Genomic DNA, 13,708 nt, shown 5'->3' with positions numbered 1-13,708 from the left:
TGAAATACAGAGCTAAAGGCTATCAGGCTCCTGCTGCGGATACAAAAGTGCATGGTCTTTATAACAGAACAGACCCTCCAGCTTATCGCGATTTCGCGATTTGCAAAAAAATCGCGAAATCGGCCGATCTCTGGAAATGCCGCGATATTTGGCAAAAAGCCCGCAAAATTTGCCGTTTCCGCCGTTCAACATCTTTCCGCCCGTTTCCGCCTTAAAAGAGAAGGAGCGAGGCACCCACCGTTTCCGCCTTAAAAGAGAAGGAGCGAGGCACCCATTTTCCCATTCCCCCCAGGATTGATTTCGCCGCGAGAAGAGAAGGAGCGAGGAGGTCGAGGACGGCGGCCGAGAGAGGGAGAAGATCATGGCGGCCGAGAGAGGGAGAAGACCAGCACCACACCAGCAAGAGGGGGAGAGAGCACGAAGCGGCAGCGACACACACAAAGACTCTTCCTCAGAGACCAGGGAAGCGGACTCGGAGCAGGAGGAAAGCCGGCCGGCGAACAGAACACAGACAGGAGGTACGTCCGTCCTTCACGCTGGTGGGGGCCCGCCGCACACATAGGGAGATAAGCTAGGTAGGCAAGTTTTTATAGAGTTGCAATTACTGAAATTGGCATTACCCAGCTCAATGTAAAATAAATATAGATAGAAGTGAAATTATGCACAGGCTGGAAGTAGAAAGTGTTTTGCCTCTGTTTCCTAAATGGCTGTTTATTTTCTACCGAGTGAAGAGCTGGAAACGGAAAGTTAGGCTGTTCGATGGGTTCAGGGGGGGGTTTCAACTTGAGAGGGAGAGCATGGAGTGGATGTAGGAATAAAGAATGGAGGGAGATTAGTCAAGAGATGTTGATTGGAAGTACTTGTCGATGCAGCTGAGGCGGAGAGAGAATTATCTGTGCATACATTGAATAAAATAGAAGTTATGACTTCTGGCTGAGGGAGAGAAAGGTGAGGTCCGGAGTGGGAGGACGGGGGAGGGGATGGAAGTGGGACATAGGAAGGCAGAAAGTCGGGGGGTAGAGCAGAGGGAGAGGTGGAGAAGGTGTGCAGACTGGGTGTGGTGAGTGTATGGGGGCTGGAAACATGCACAAAAAGGATGGTAGCCCCAGTTGGTGGTTATAGAAAGTGTAAAGATCTGCTAGGTTAGGGGAAAGGGGGGGTGTTGGCATAAGGGGATGGTGGTTCAAGAAGCAGTTCTGGAGTGTTGGAGGTAGAGAGAAATGAAAGCAGCTTGCCCAGGATTTATAAAAAAAATTGGCATTACCCATCTCAATGTAAAATAAATATAGATAGAAGTGAAATTATGCACAGGCTGTAAGTAGAAAGTGTTTTGCCTCTGTTTCCTAAATGGCTGCAGGCCAGGTAGGTTAGCATTTGTGGTTTCAAAGGTTTTCAGCGCTTGCAACGAGCCATGAAATTACTCCATGCTGCTGAAAATTGCAGCTGATGAAAGGGAAAGAGCGAATCCCAAAGGCAGAGAGACCGGGGGAAGCGAAATTACAGGATGAAAGGCAGATTTTTTTAATGTTGCGCATTGTGGAGTGCTCAGAAGAACTGAACGTACATGGCCAAGATTAACATGCCTTTTAACTAAAACAAATGGGCTGAATTGTAAATAAACAAAATGTACATAGCTCGATGTTGTCAAATAACTCAAACAGTAAGATATCTGTGTTTGGTGTTGCAAAAAACCCAAAATAAAACGCTGCTAAATGCCGCTAAATTTCCATTTTTGTGCCGCTAAATTTTCATTTTTGTGCCGCTAAATTTGCCAATCCATTCCGCTATATCCTGGGGGATCTGACAGAAGGTACAGCCACTAGAAACATGACGTTTGAATGAGGTGGGGGGGCTCTCACGATCTTTAACATTCACAAATAACATCAGTTATGTCTTTATGCAGTCAACACTAAAGGATGTAAAGAAACTGAACTCTTCCATTGCAGTATTTCCCAACGAAGATCATACGAAAGCCTACTTGCACCAACGTTATCGTTGCTGTATTTAATTACAGTACATGAAAGGGATGTAAACAAAACACGCAACACTTGACTGACTGATTCTTTCAGTGCTTACTGTACGCAGTTTTTAGGAACGTTATGTTTTATATCATGACACAATAAAGAATAGTTACGTTGTGAAGCTGGTATTGAGAAGTAAAATAGGTTTACAGGTTTGTTTTCACATTAATAAAACATAACTGTGTGCCACAGTTTCATGCGGCGATTCATGATAAGCTGTCTGTATCATTACTAGTTCATTTTTCCAAAGAAGGTTGCTCTTTCTTATTAATAGTGCTCAACACAATGCACCCCTATCCCAATTGGCTCAATCACAGATGAAAAAAATTAATAGCTGAGATACTGCTGGTAACTATGTAGTGATGCCGGATGTTTTTTGTTTTTTTTTAAATAGCAAATGTACATTTCTGCAAAGGTTTTAAAGATTTACTAGAGGACTTGGGCATTCTTTTCTTTTAGCAAAGGACAGCCCCAATTATGTGAGGTTGATCAAAAGCAGAGGAATGGAGTTAGTATAAATATCTTACATTTATAACTGCAGGATCCTTCCTGTAGCTGCCACCTATTTGCAAAGTCCACGTAAGCATGCCTTTTTAACAGCTATAGAGATTACCAGTTTCTACCATGACCCGTGACAGCAGCGGAAAAAGTGAAAGTGTTCCCTCATCAGATGAAGCCTCGGGCGCTGAAAGCTGGCGGCTGCGCACGTAACCGCAAGCGCTAGGCCAGCAAAAGCGTGTGGTAGCACTTTTAAAAGCCCACACACTAAATGTCTCACAAGTAGCGCATGTGCTGGCTCAGGCAAGACCTAAAAATGGTCCTGTTGCGGGTGAAAATTGATAATTAACTGTTTTTTATCTGAGTTGGAAGATCATGGTGTGTTTCTTTTATGAATTGGGCTAGCTGTTCTTGGTTAGTCTTATGTTTTCTATGCATTTTAAATATTTTGTACATTGTTGTGTGTGTGACTTTTATGGTTTACTAAAAAACCGAATAAAGTTTATGAACTGAACTGGCAGCACTCTTTATAGCACACATAACATGTGTATTTGTAAAGTGCACCTTCACCCAGAGGTATCTTGACACTGAATAACAGACGTTCATTGTTACCTAACTCAATGGTACTCATTTTATCGACCTCAGATGGATGAAAGGCTGAGTGGACCCGCTGGGATTTGAACCTGTGACCATGAATTCAAACACAGGCTCCTGCAGTGGACGGATTAGTCCACTGAGCCACCAGACCCCACTATGAACCTGCTTTGACACTGACATGGGCGGCTTTTGAGAAAGGGTCCAAGGAGGTTGCACGTGCAACACACAGTGAGGGAACAGCCAAGCTTCGTATCGCCCTGCCCCTGACCTGTGGGGTACTGGGACTGTAAAAATGAACAATGCGCAATAAAATATAAAAACATACAAATACTCAAGGCTGTTGGGGAATCCAGGAGCGGTCTTTGGGGACTGTTCTTTGGGCTGCAACCAGGAAAAGATGAACTATCAATCAAACAACTCAGCCGGAAGCAGAAGCGGCAGTCTAAGGACAGAACTAGTCACAGTTCTCCAAATAACAGAATAATCCCGTGTGTAGAGGGATGCAAGCTCGACTTGCTTTCATCTCGTGCAACCTGCTGCTGGCCTTCTTGGTCCTCAGCAATTCAAATGTAAGTTCTCAACGCTGTTTTTACTTACAGTACATTTGCCCGATGACATCATCAGATCAGATTAGCTTTATTCGATTTGATACATAAAATCATAAAAGCAACATTCATTATATACACATCATTAAGAACCATTTCATTACAAAAATTAATAATAAGTTAAGACATTATGAAATCAGTTCAAACGAATTGCTAATCACTGGATACCACTGCTAAAAACACTTCATGGAAAATAATTTGGGATGGGGTTGTTAAAGCCATTCTGTACATACACACTCTGATCCGGCCGATAATTAATCTCTAAACTTGTTCTTTCTGAAAAATTGTGTTTTCTCTCTAGTCTTGTATTTAAGGGCCGAGGGTAGCGGGACCTAGGGTAGAAATCATGGAGTCCCCAGACAGAGATCGGGCCATCCCCTAATTGTGGAAACCAAGTTTGTAAATAAGGCACAACCCGATCACTCCAGAATCTAACTAACACCAGGTCGCCTTGGAGATCTTTTGGAAGGGGGCCGAGCCATCCCACCCTTCTAACACTTCGAATAGCACCATCAATGTTCACTGGCAAGGGTCGATTCCTAGACAGCCAATAGATGACCTTGTGTTTTAGATCCTCTGATCTCTCGTTTTTTTCCTTTGTAATTGGTAAAACACCTGTGAGAACAAAGACAAAGGGGGCGGCCATTGGAGGCAAATGTATATGTTTAGTGTAATCTAGATTAGTAGCTTTCTTCTCATGAGGTGTGGGAACGTTTGGCATCCCTACGTCAGCGATGGTACTCTTGGTGGTAGTGGGCTCGATGTCGGATGACGAGGAGATACATGGGCGGTTCTGTGGGACCGTAGGTCTGTTGAGAGGGATGATACTTCTTTGAGGAGCTAACTTAGAAACCACGGTAGCGGGTAAGGGCTGTGGTTGGCTAAGTCCTGCCAGGTTCTTTTTAGGTTGAGTCGGTGCCCTAATTGAGGTCTCTATATCCCTTAACCTATCCCCTAGGGAGTTGATTCTTGCAGTTAAAGGGGATATTAGAGAGGTGACCAGGCGTTCAATCAGGTCCAGAAGAGCTGCCTGGTAGGGGGGTGCAAAGGATTCAATGCTATCGCAGGCCTGGGAAGCTGTAGGTAGGGTGGTGACGGACGGTGAGGAACTTGTGCAAGGCTTTAGCAGTTTTGCTTCCCTCCCCATGCAGTTATCCCCGGAACGCTTTCTTGTGACCGTAGGAGTTTTAGGGTTCCCAAGTTGTTTAGTGTTTGCTTTTACTGACGGGGATAAGGGAGGGGCAGCCAGATTGTTATCGTTTGTGTTCAATAATAAGCTAGACTGCAAATGCACGGGAAGTATTGGGCTGGAAAGGGCTTGGGGTGGGTCTGCTATGGTTTCGACTGGTGCATATCGAATGTGACATAGGGCGTTCAATTCCTCCAACCAGGACAAACTTGATGCTGTGTCGGCTAGCTGCGCCTCGGGATGTTTACAGGCTACGCAATGTGAGGGCAAACGGGTTTCTAGATCTTCCAAATCATGAATAACGGGTAATAATACCCTGTCTACATAGCAGTCTAACCTCCACCAACTAGAGTCACTTGGGGGAATAATGGGTTTGGGAGCCCCCTTAAGATGCATGGCGAAGGTGCAGCAAACAGAGTCCCGCAAAAAGTCAATGTAAGTCCCAGTGTCTTGAGGCGACAGTATGTGCAGAGATGTAGGTCGAAGACTCACTATACCTTGTTCAGTAGGAGCCAAGGGGGGTGGCCCGTCCCGTCCTTATCGGTCCTCTGAGAAATCTCGCTGCGAAATGGTTGTCTCTTCCAATTACAAACTGTTTACCTGCAATCTAGAGTTACTTTAATTTGGAGGTCATTACCTTTTAACTACATGCCTGCTTTCATTTTCACAATCACGGGTTTCATTATTTTAATTTGGAGGCTGCCACCTTTTAACCGCATGCCCGCTTTCATTTTCACAATAACAGGTTTCATTATTTTAATTTGGAGGCCGCTGCACTTTAACTACACACCCATGTACTGAAGCTCTTTGTCACTTCCCTTCCCTTCCCTCCTCCCCTCCACTGCATGAAGGCTCTTGCAACCTCACCATCTCACCACCATTGGATTTAAAGCGTAGAGGAAGCCGTTTTGACTAAATGCTGTCTGTAGTCATGCAACAGGCACTTCATTTTTGTTTATTTACTTTATTTAGGTTACTGCACAAATCATTACCATAGCCAACTTAGTACATGAAATATAGGGAACGTCAGAAAACCAGTCTGAATTTAGCACATGCAAACAGGGCTGACCTTAGCTCTAGTGGCGCCGCTCTTGCATAACGTAATTTATTTTAAAGCGCTGGTAAAGGCTGGCTTTACTGGTCCAGTCAACTATCCACATAAAATACAGATCTGTTCTTTGCAGCAGGCATATTAACCCTCTGACAAAACTCTGATCTCTCTCTTTAGCAGGAACATTATTCACAAGAGTTATCTTGACATTTTTATTGCTGCCTGGAATCTGGACGCACAAGGAACTCTGCATCAGCTACTTTTAGGTTTAAAGCATTTTATTCAGCACAACATACCAGGACAAACATACATCATCATGAAGCATCTTGTTAGGGCGGGCAGAGCCGCATCCCCTGCGAAGATCTATCAGGTGCAGTTTGTGTGCGCTAGTCCATCACAGCAGTGAGTGATATGCATTGTCGCAGTATGAAATGACATTTCTATTGCAAACACCCCCCAAAAACCCCAACTTCCCAACTCCCCGGTCCCGACTCCCCCCTCCCCCCTCCCCACCCTTCGTCCAGTGCACAGACCCTATCCAAGTTATTCACCAAAGTCGCCTCCTATAGGGAAAGTGAGTCTCCCATCAATTCAAGGGGCTGGCGCTGCTGGGCTCGTGAGCCGCAATAGGTGGAGGTATTTGGGACAAGTAAGTTCTTTAAATTCTGTGAGCAGTAAGGAATGAAATGGTTGCCAAAGCTCATTAAATTGCTCTATATCCCCCGCCACTGTGAGCGACAATTTCTCCATGCACAACACGTGCCATAATCTATGGAGCCAGCCCGTGATAGAGGGCGTCGTGGTAGTGCGCCAATGTATCAGGATGTTTTGGACCGCTGATCCTAGTGCGATGGCTATCTGCCTACCCCTACGAGATCTGAGTGGGTACATCAGTCCATTCGGGAGCCCCAGCAGGGTGTATGAGGGAAAGCGTGGTAGTTCAATGCCAAAATGGGAATCAATTTCATCTAGCACCTCCCTCCAATAGGTTTCCAGGAGTCGACAATCCCATAGAATGTGCGTAAGTGTACCCCGGTGCCCGCACCCCCGCCAACATGTGTCCTCCCTGCTACGGTCCAATTCGTGAACCCGCTCCGGCGTGTAGTACCAATAGGTGGAGACCTTAGTTAGTGTGTCAGTGAGGCCCATGTGGTATGCCGAGTGCCTCGCTCTATAGGATATGTGCTCCCATTCTTTAGGGCTCAATGTGCTACCCAACTCCCGTTCCCAGCGTTCCCTCCCTGGGTTATAGAGGTGTGTAGAAGGCGGTTGTAGTAGCCTATAGAGATCCGTAATCAATTTCGAGTCCGACGTGCGCGACAGAAGCCATTTTTCGTATGGAAGGAGGTGCTTATCAGCCGTCTCCCGCACCTGTGGTTGAAGAGCCCAGTGGCGAGCCTGCATATAGCGGTGCCTCTCGGTTTCAGGGAGTGAAAACTCCTGGCGAAACTGCGGGAAGGGGACAACCCCCTCTGGGCCATACATGTGACACAGGGCTCTACACCCCGCCTGCCTCCAGTGTGTGAATGCTCCCCTTTTCATTCCCGGGGTAAAGTCTGGGTTGTCCACCAACGGTGTGAGTGGCGATGGGAATGTGGTGAGGCCGCACGCGATGTTAGTAGCATCCCAGACCTGCAGGGGCACCCTTGTAACAAAGGAGGCATACAAATTCTTGGGCCGGTAAGTCCGGCGCAGAAATGGGATTTCCTGCAGGGGTCTGCCTGCCACCGCCTGATCCTGGAAGAGCTAGTGCTTATCAGACTCCCACCTACTCCATTCCACAAGATAGCGCAACTGCGCTGCCTGGAAATACTTACGGAGGTCTGGTATTCCCAGTCCTCCCGCCTCTGGGGCCAACAGTGAGAGGGCCCTGCGCATTCTGGGTTTTTCCCCCTGCCAGATAAAGCGCGAGAGTTCAGTCTGTAGTTGCGGGATCCACCCGACTGGTGGCTGGAGCGGTAGGGCCCGGAACAAGTAAAGCACCTGGGGCAGGATCGTCATTTTGACGGCGGCTATCCTACCCAACCAGGAGAGGGTGCCGCGGTTCCATCATCCCAATTCCTCCTTGATCTTTGCACCCAGGGCTGTGTAGTTGGCCAAAACCATTGCCGGTAAGGTGGGAGCTATCTGGATTCCCAGGTAGGGCACCGCCTCTGATGACCAAAGCATGGGGAATTGGTTTTGTAAGTAGGTCCCAGTAACCGGCTCAAGGGAGATATCTAGAGCCACCGACTTTCCCATGTTCATTTTAAAACCTGCGACCGCGCCAAAGGAGGCCAGCTCCTCGATGCAGGCCGGCAGGGCCGTCCGGGGTTCGTCAAGCGATAAAATGACATCGTCCGCGTAGAGGCTTATAGCGTGCGTAAAACCTCCCATCCGCACCCCCGTCACCGCCGGATTGTCACGGACCCGTTGGGCGAACGGCTCCATATAAAGGGCGAAGAGCAGGGGCGAAAGCGGGCATCCCTGCCTAGTACCTCTCTCGATGTTGAAGTCCCTAGAATTATACCCATTCACACGAACCACATCAGTTGGCAGTCTGTAGCAGTTAAGGATCATGGAGCGGAACTTATCCCCTATGCCCGACTTTACCAGAACTCGTTCCAGGTAAGGCCAGTGCACCCGGTCGAATGCCTTCTCCGCGTCCACCGCCAGCATCATTCTTTCCCCCGGAATCCAGGAGGCCTTCTCTAGCAGGTGGACGATCCTTTTCGTGTTGTCAACCGTCTGCCTCCCCGGGACAAAACCAGCCTGATCAGGATCTATAAGACCGGGTAAGTGAGGGGCTAGTCAGTCGGCTAGGATCCCCGTGTATAATTTTAAGTCGACATTCAGAAGGGATATCGGTCTGTAAGATCCGCAATGCTTCCGGTCCTTCCCAGGTTTGGGGATAACTGTAATGGAGGCCCGTAGAAGATCAGGCGGAATGGCACCCGGTTCAGCAAACGAGTTGAAAAGACGAGTAAGGATAGGGGCTAGTGACGTGCAGAACGTTTTGTAAAAGAGCGAGGTGTATCCATCCGGGCCTGGTGCTTTGCCATGTTTAAGCCGGGCGATGGCAGAAATCACCTCCTCTATCCTGATATCATGATTTATGTGCTCTGCCTGCAAGGGATCCAGGGAGGGCAGGGTGACCGAGTCCAAATAAGTGGCCATGGCCGTTTCATCCGGTGGCTCACTAGCATAGAGATCTGCGTAGAACCTGTGGAATACGTCTGCTATGTGAGCGTCTTCCGTCTCCTGCACCAGCTGACTCTGGGGTGCTACTCGGAGCCTGTTGGCCAGCAATTTGCCACAACGGTCCCCCCTGTGTAAAAGGTATGGCGCAGCCGGAGTGCAGCATATTCCTATCGGTCCAAGTCCAGGGCCGTCAGGAGCTTCCTCGCCTCCTTGAGCTGTCGCCAAATTCTGGGGGCCCCTGTCCTGCGATGTATCTGCTCAAGCTTGCGTACCATGTTGGTGAGTTCTTCCCTCTTGGCCTGTCGCTCCAGGAGTTCCCATACCCTACGATCAAACTAAACCCCCAAATAAACTCGGCACAGCATCTAAACATTGCTGGGCCCAACAACAATACAAACAACATGTCTTTCCAACTTGTGGTGCATACGCCAATGGGGGGATGGCTGACCATTAACACCACCAGGTCATTGTCTGTGTCCGGCTCCGAGTGCTCAACGGCAAAGCACCCCGGGGAAATAAGGATGTATGGCAGCAAGTGGATCGGAAATGGAAGGGGTGGTTACCGGGAAATACATCTGGGCCTCAAAAGGAAGCAGACCCTCGTCCATACAACCCCATCTCCACCCCCACCCAACACCCAAAAATCATAGTCCAGGCAGAGTTTCCTACCCAACTCCAAATGGGCAGTCTCTCAACATCCTAATATACCAACTAAGCATATTCATACAGTACAGTTTACCCGTCAACATTTTACAAAGGATACCACATATGCTGTCAGCATATCATCTTCTGGAGACGCTCGCCAATGTGTTCAATTATCAATGATTTCGTCTGCAGCTCTGGGCGTGATAGTAGGGAATAAAACAGCGCTCTGATCAGAGTCAGATTGGATCGTGCTATCCTCCGAGTCTGTACCAATCTTATTCGTGCCCTCACGGAAAGCATCCGCGGCCGCCAGTGCTCCCTGTTGCTCCTTCTTCTCTTGTTTCTTCGTCAGGCCTGTACGTCCGTCCCTACCAGCAGGTCTAAGAGACTCCCGCACCTCCTGCTCCAGTTCACCCTCCGGGGTCAGACTCGATGGTCCCTGTTCTGATCCTTGACGGTCCGCCAGATCCATCACCTCTAGCCATTCCTCCACATGCAAGGGGCTCTCAAAGAAGTGCGACTTCTGCTCGTGAATGACCTTTAGTCGGGCGGGGAAAAGAAGAGCGTATTTCAAGCCGAACTTCTGTAGCTTCTTCTTTACGGACTGGTACGAAGAACGCTGTTTCTGGACCATGCTGGTATAATCCGGGTATAGTGAGATCTTGTGATTTTCAAAGTGAATCGCTGTCTTCTCCCGGGCCTTCTGTAATAAAATGTCACGATCCCTATAGTTGAGAATTTTCACTATCAACAGCAGGGGAGGACGGCCAGGCCGGGGCTGTCCCGTTGGGATTCTGTGTGCCCTTTCCACACAGAAGTACGGGGAGAGTTCCTCAGTGGCCACATGGTCACAAAACCACTGTTCCATGAAGTCGGCTGCGCGGTTCTCTTTGCATTGTTCCGGCAGGCCTATGACGTGTAAATTATTACGTCGATTTTGACCTTCTGTGTCTTCCACCCGGTCTGTAAGGGAAGCGACCTGTCGTTGGAGCCGCTGTATGGAGGCAGAATGGTCCTCCACCGTCGGCGCGAGATCAGTAAGGGCCAGGCTGTGATCCTTAACTTTGTCCGCCAGCTTGTCATGGTCAGCTTTCAGGAGGGACATATTCGTGGTTAGGACTCCTAATTGTTGCTCCATAGCAATCCTAGAGTCCCATATTTCCTTCAGGATCAAGTCTAGCTTGTCCTCAGATGGCTCTCCCAATCTCGGTCACGTCCTCTCCGGATCGCACGGCCCTTCCAGACCCTTGGCCCCCTTACAAACCATGATCCACTGGGGAAGAAGCAGGGAGTCCCCTCCACCGACCCACTCAGGCCAGAAGGCAGTCCAACCTATTTAGGACGTGGTGCGAAGCAATCCAATGGCAAGGGATATCAATCCAGGGTTTCCAAAAGGGTGTCCAAAGGCAGAGGGGGCCTAATTAGGCCAGAAGGGCGGAAGTGAGCGCCAGGATCACGGCCAAGTGGATTCTACGACAGGCAGGGCCGCCACAAACACAACAGAGGCGCACTGTTATGATTAAGTCCTCAGGATCAGTTTGTTGATTGGTATGCCCACCTCTAGATCGAATCAACGCCTGAAACGCCTGAATTGCCGTAATGGCACAGAGCATTGACAATATCAAGCGAGGGGAAAAATGAACAGATCAGGGAAGGAAAGGAAGGGGACAGCGGGGAGGGAGATCTGAAAGACATAAACAGAGCACACGCATAAGACTATGTTTGCATTGCTTAGAACGAACAAGACATGTGAAACAACCGTAAGGAGTTATACCTGTAAAAAAGGAAGTTTAAACCTTGTAGATGTGTAAAGGTATCAGGCAGCGTAGGGGTGGATACGGTGTAACTACAGTAACACAAAAGGCATGTAACCCTGATATAACAATTGTCCAAACCATACAGTGGAATATATCTATAGCCTGATTCACATGTACAAGAACCTACCTAAGTATCCCTCAACTAAACATCACAGGGGAAGAGTGTACACCATACACCTCCAGAACCCCTGTTAAATAGAAGAGGAACAGTTAACACCTATGTAATTTGCAATACACGCTGCCACTTTTAGTTGATAACTCCAGTTCAAAACGAAAATTAAGCTTAAGAATACCCCTGGAACTCTTGGCAATTCCTAGCACCCAAATAATGCCTCTTAGATGGGTATGGGGGCTTTGTCCAAAGTTACATAGAGAACAGCCTCAATAGTTTATGAGCTTTCTAAATGCTGTACATATATATCAGTGCAAACACCATTGGCCGAAAATGCCAACCGAGCCAAATCCTGTTTGTTTCAAGTTACCAAAACCAGTACCACAGTAACAGCCATTACCGTGGAGCATTAAGTACTTCAACACCCTGAACATAGCGATCCCGCTGTGAAGCGCTGTGGTGCCAGGCACCCTTACCGCACCAGGAAACTACAAGTCTTCAAAACACCAACACCAGGGTCACCGAAAGGAATTCCCGACACCGCTCCCCAGCCGCCGTCCTCCTTAAAAGTGATCTCGTGAGAACGCGGCCCGCTGCGAAGGATCATGGGATTGTAGATCCGGCCCAGGGCATGCCGGGAAACGTAGTTTGTATATATCGCGATCGTGACACGCACAGGCCATCCTGAGTCCAGTGGGACAGATCCAGGCAGTCCCGCAGCCCCAGATCAGGCTCCCGCGCCTCTCTGCCAGCACACCAGGATGCCCCTGTTCACATGCACCGGGGGGGAGTAAGAAAGAAGGGGGGAAGGGGGCCTCAGCGCCCTCTGTAAACACCCTCCCTGATCTAGCACCAGGTTACAGCATGGCGTGGCCACTCCCCCACTTCGCGGTAGATATCACCGCAGTCCAGGCCTCCCCTCACACGCAACTCCAGGCCGCGGCCACTCCTACCCCAGAGGCCCCAGGCAAGAAAGCGGCTCGTCCGGTGAGGGTGAAGACGGGGGAGGGCAAGCAGCGGCCACCGCCTACGCGAACTCCCGGTTCGCCGCAGGTCCGACATCAGGCCCCCAGGGCGGGCGGGTGCTTGCTCCCAATCGTGCAGGACAGCGGGCCAATGAGGGGGCAGGCGGCGGGAGCCTCCGGCCGTCAATATCCTGCCGCGAGCGTGGAAATGGCAGCCCTCGTGGCTCCTCCAGAGGCAGACAGGCCGCCCTACCTGTCACTTCCGCCCACACTGGAGTCCCCGGTGCTCCTCCCCGCCAGGCCGCCGCAGGCCGCAGGTCGTCCGCTCCGCCTTTCGGGAGTACTGTGGACTAGCCAGAGCAGATAGCTCGTCCAGGAATAGCCGCCCTCCTTCCGACCGCTGCTGAGATGACTGGGCCCCAGTAGAAGCCCAGCAACAGGATCAGATCCCCAGGTGAAGCCGGAGCTCTATCGGAAGCCGACCATCTCCATGGCTGGCCAGCCACGCCCCCTTTCTCACCATTACACTTTATAACAATGGCACTGTCATGATCCAAGCTACAGACTCCTGCCTCTCTCTCTTTGACCACCTCTTCCACTCCCTTGATCCCACTCACACAACTACGATCTCCCTCAATTCTTCTTCTTCTAGCTCCTCTCCTTTCTGCCCCCCTGACCCCCTATATTCCTCCAGGCCTCTCTACCGGGAGACACAGGTCTACCCTTTGCCCTCCCTTCTCTTACTCCCTTCTCTCCCATTCTTCCCCCTTCCCAATTTGATCTTCCCCTTATCAAGTCTGCTTTACCTCTGGCTTCCACTCCCCCTCCCCCTCTGCATCTTTCCAATATTCCAATGCCATCTCCCGCCCCCTAATCCCCCTAATCCTACCCATCTCCCCCTTCTTCATCCACCTTTCTTACAACTGGTCTACCGATCAACTTTCCTTACCATCCCCCTTTCCTCCCCCTTCTCTCAGCCCTTTCTTCTCTTCCCCTTCCCTCGTACCCTAAATTCTTCTCTTACACCT

The 13,708-nt window shown here is 49.5% G+C and overlaps 1 protein-coding gene across 1 annotated transcript in view; it reads left to right on the top strand.

The window, feature by feature from the left end:
* The first annotated feature begins 217 nt into the window (after window positions 1–217).
* The window catches only part of ANXA7 (annexin A7), a 453,711-nt gene continuing 440,220 nt past the window's right edge, over window positions 218–13,708 (top strand). The window contains exon 1 of the mRNA XM_086922337.1: window positions 218–518. The gene's annotated coding sequence lies outside the window, so the exon portion shown is untranslated. The remainder of the gene's footprint in view (window positions 519–13,708) is intronic.

This window comes from Lissotriton vulgaris, chromosome 5, assembly GCF_964263255.1.
Source record: "Lissotriton vulgaris chromosome 5, aLisVul1.2, whole genome shotgun sequence".
Lineage (NCBI taxonomy): Eukaryota > Metazoa > Chordata > Amphibia > Caudata > Salamandridae > Lissotriton > Lissotriton vulgaris.
Note: the sequence above shows the minus strand (reverse complement) of the source record. Positions and strands in the feature narration are given on the sequence as shown.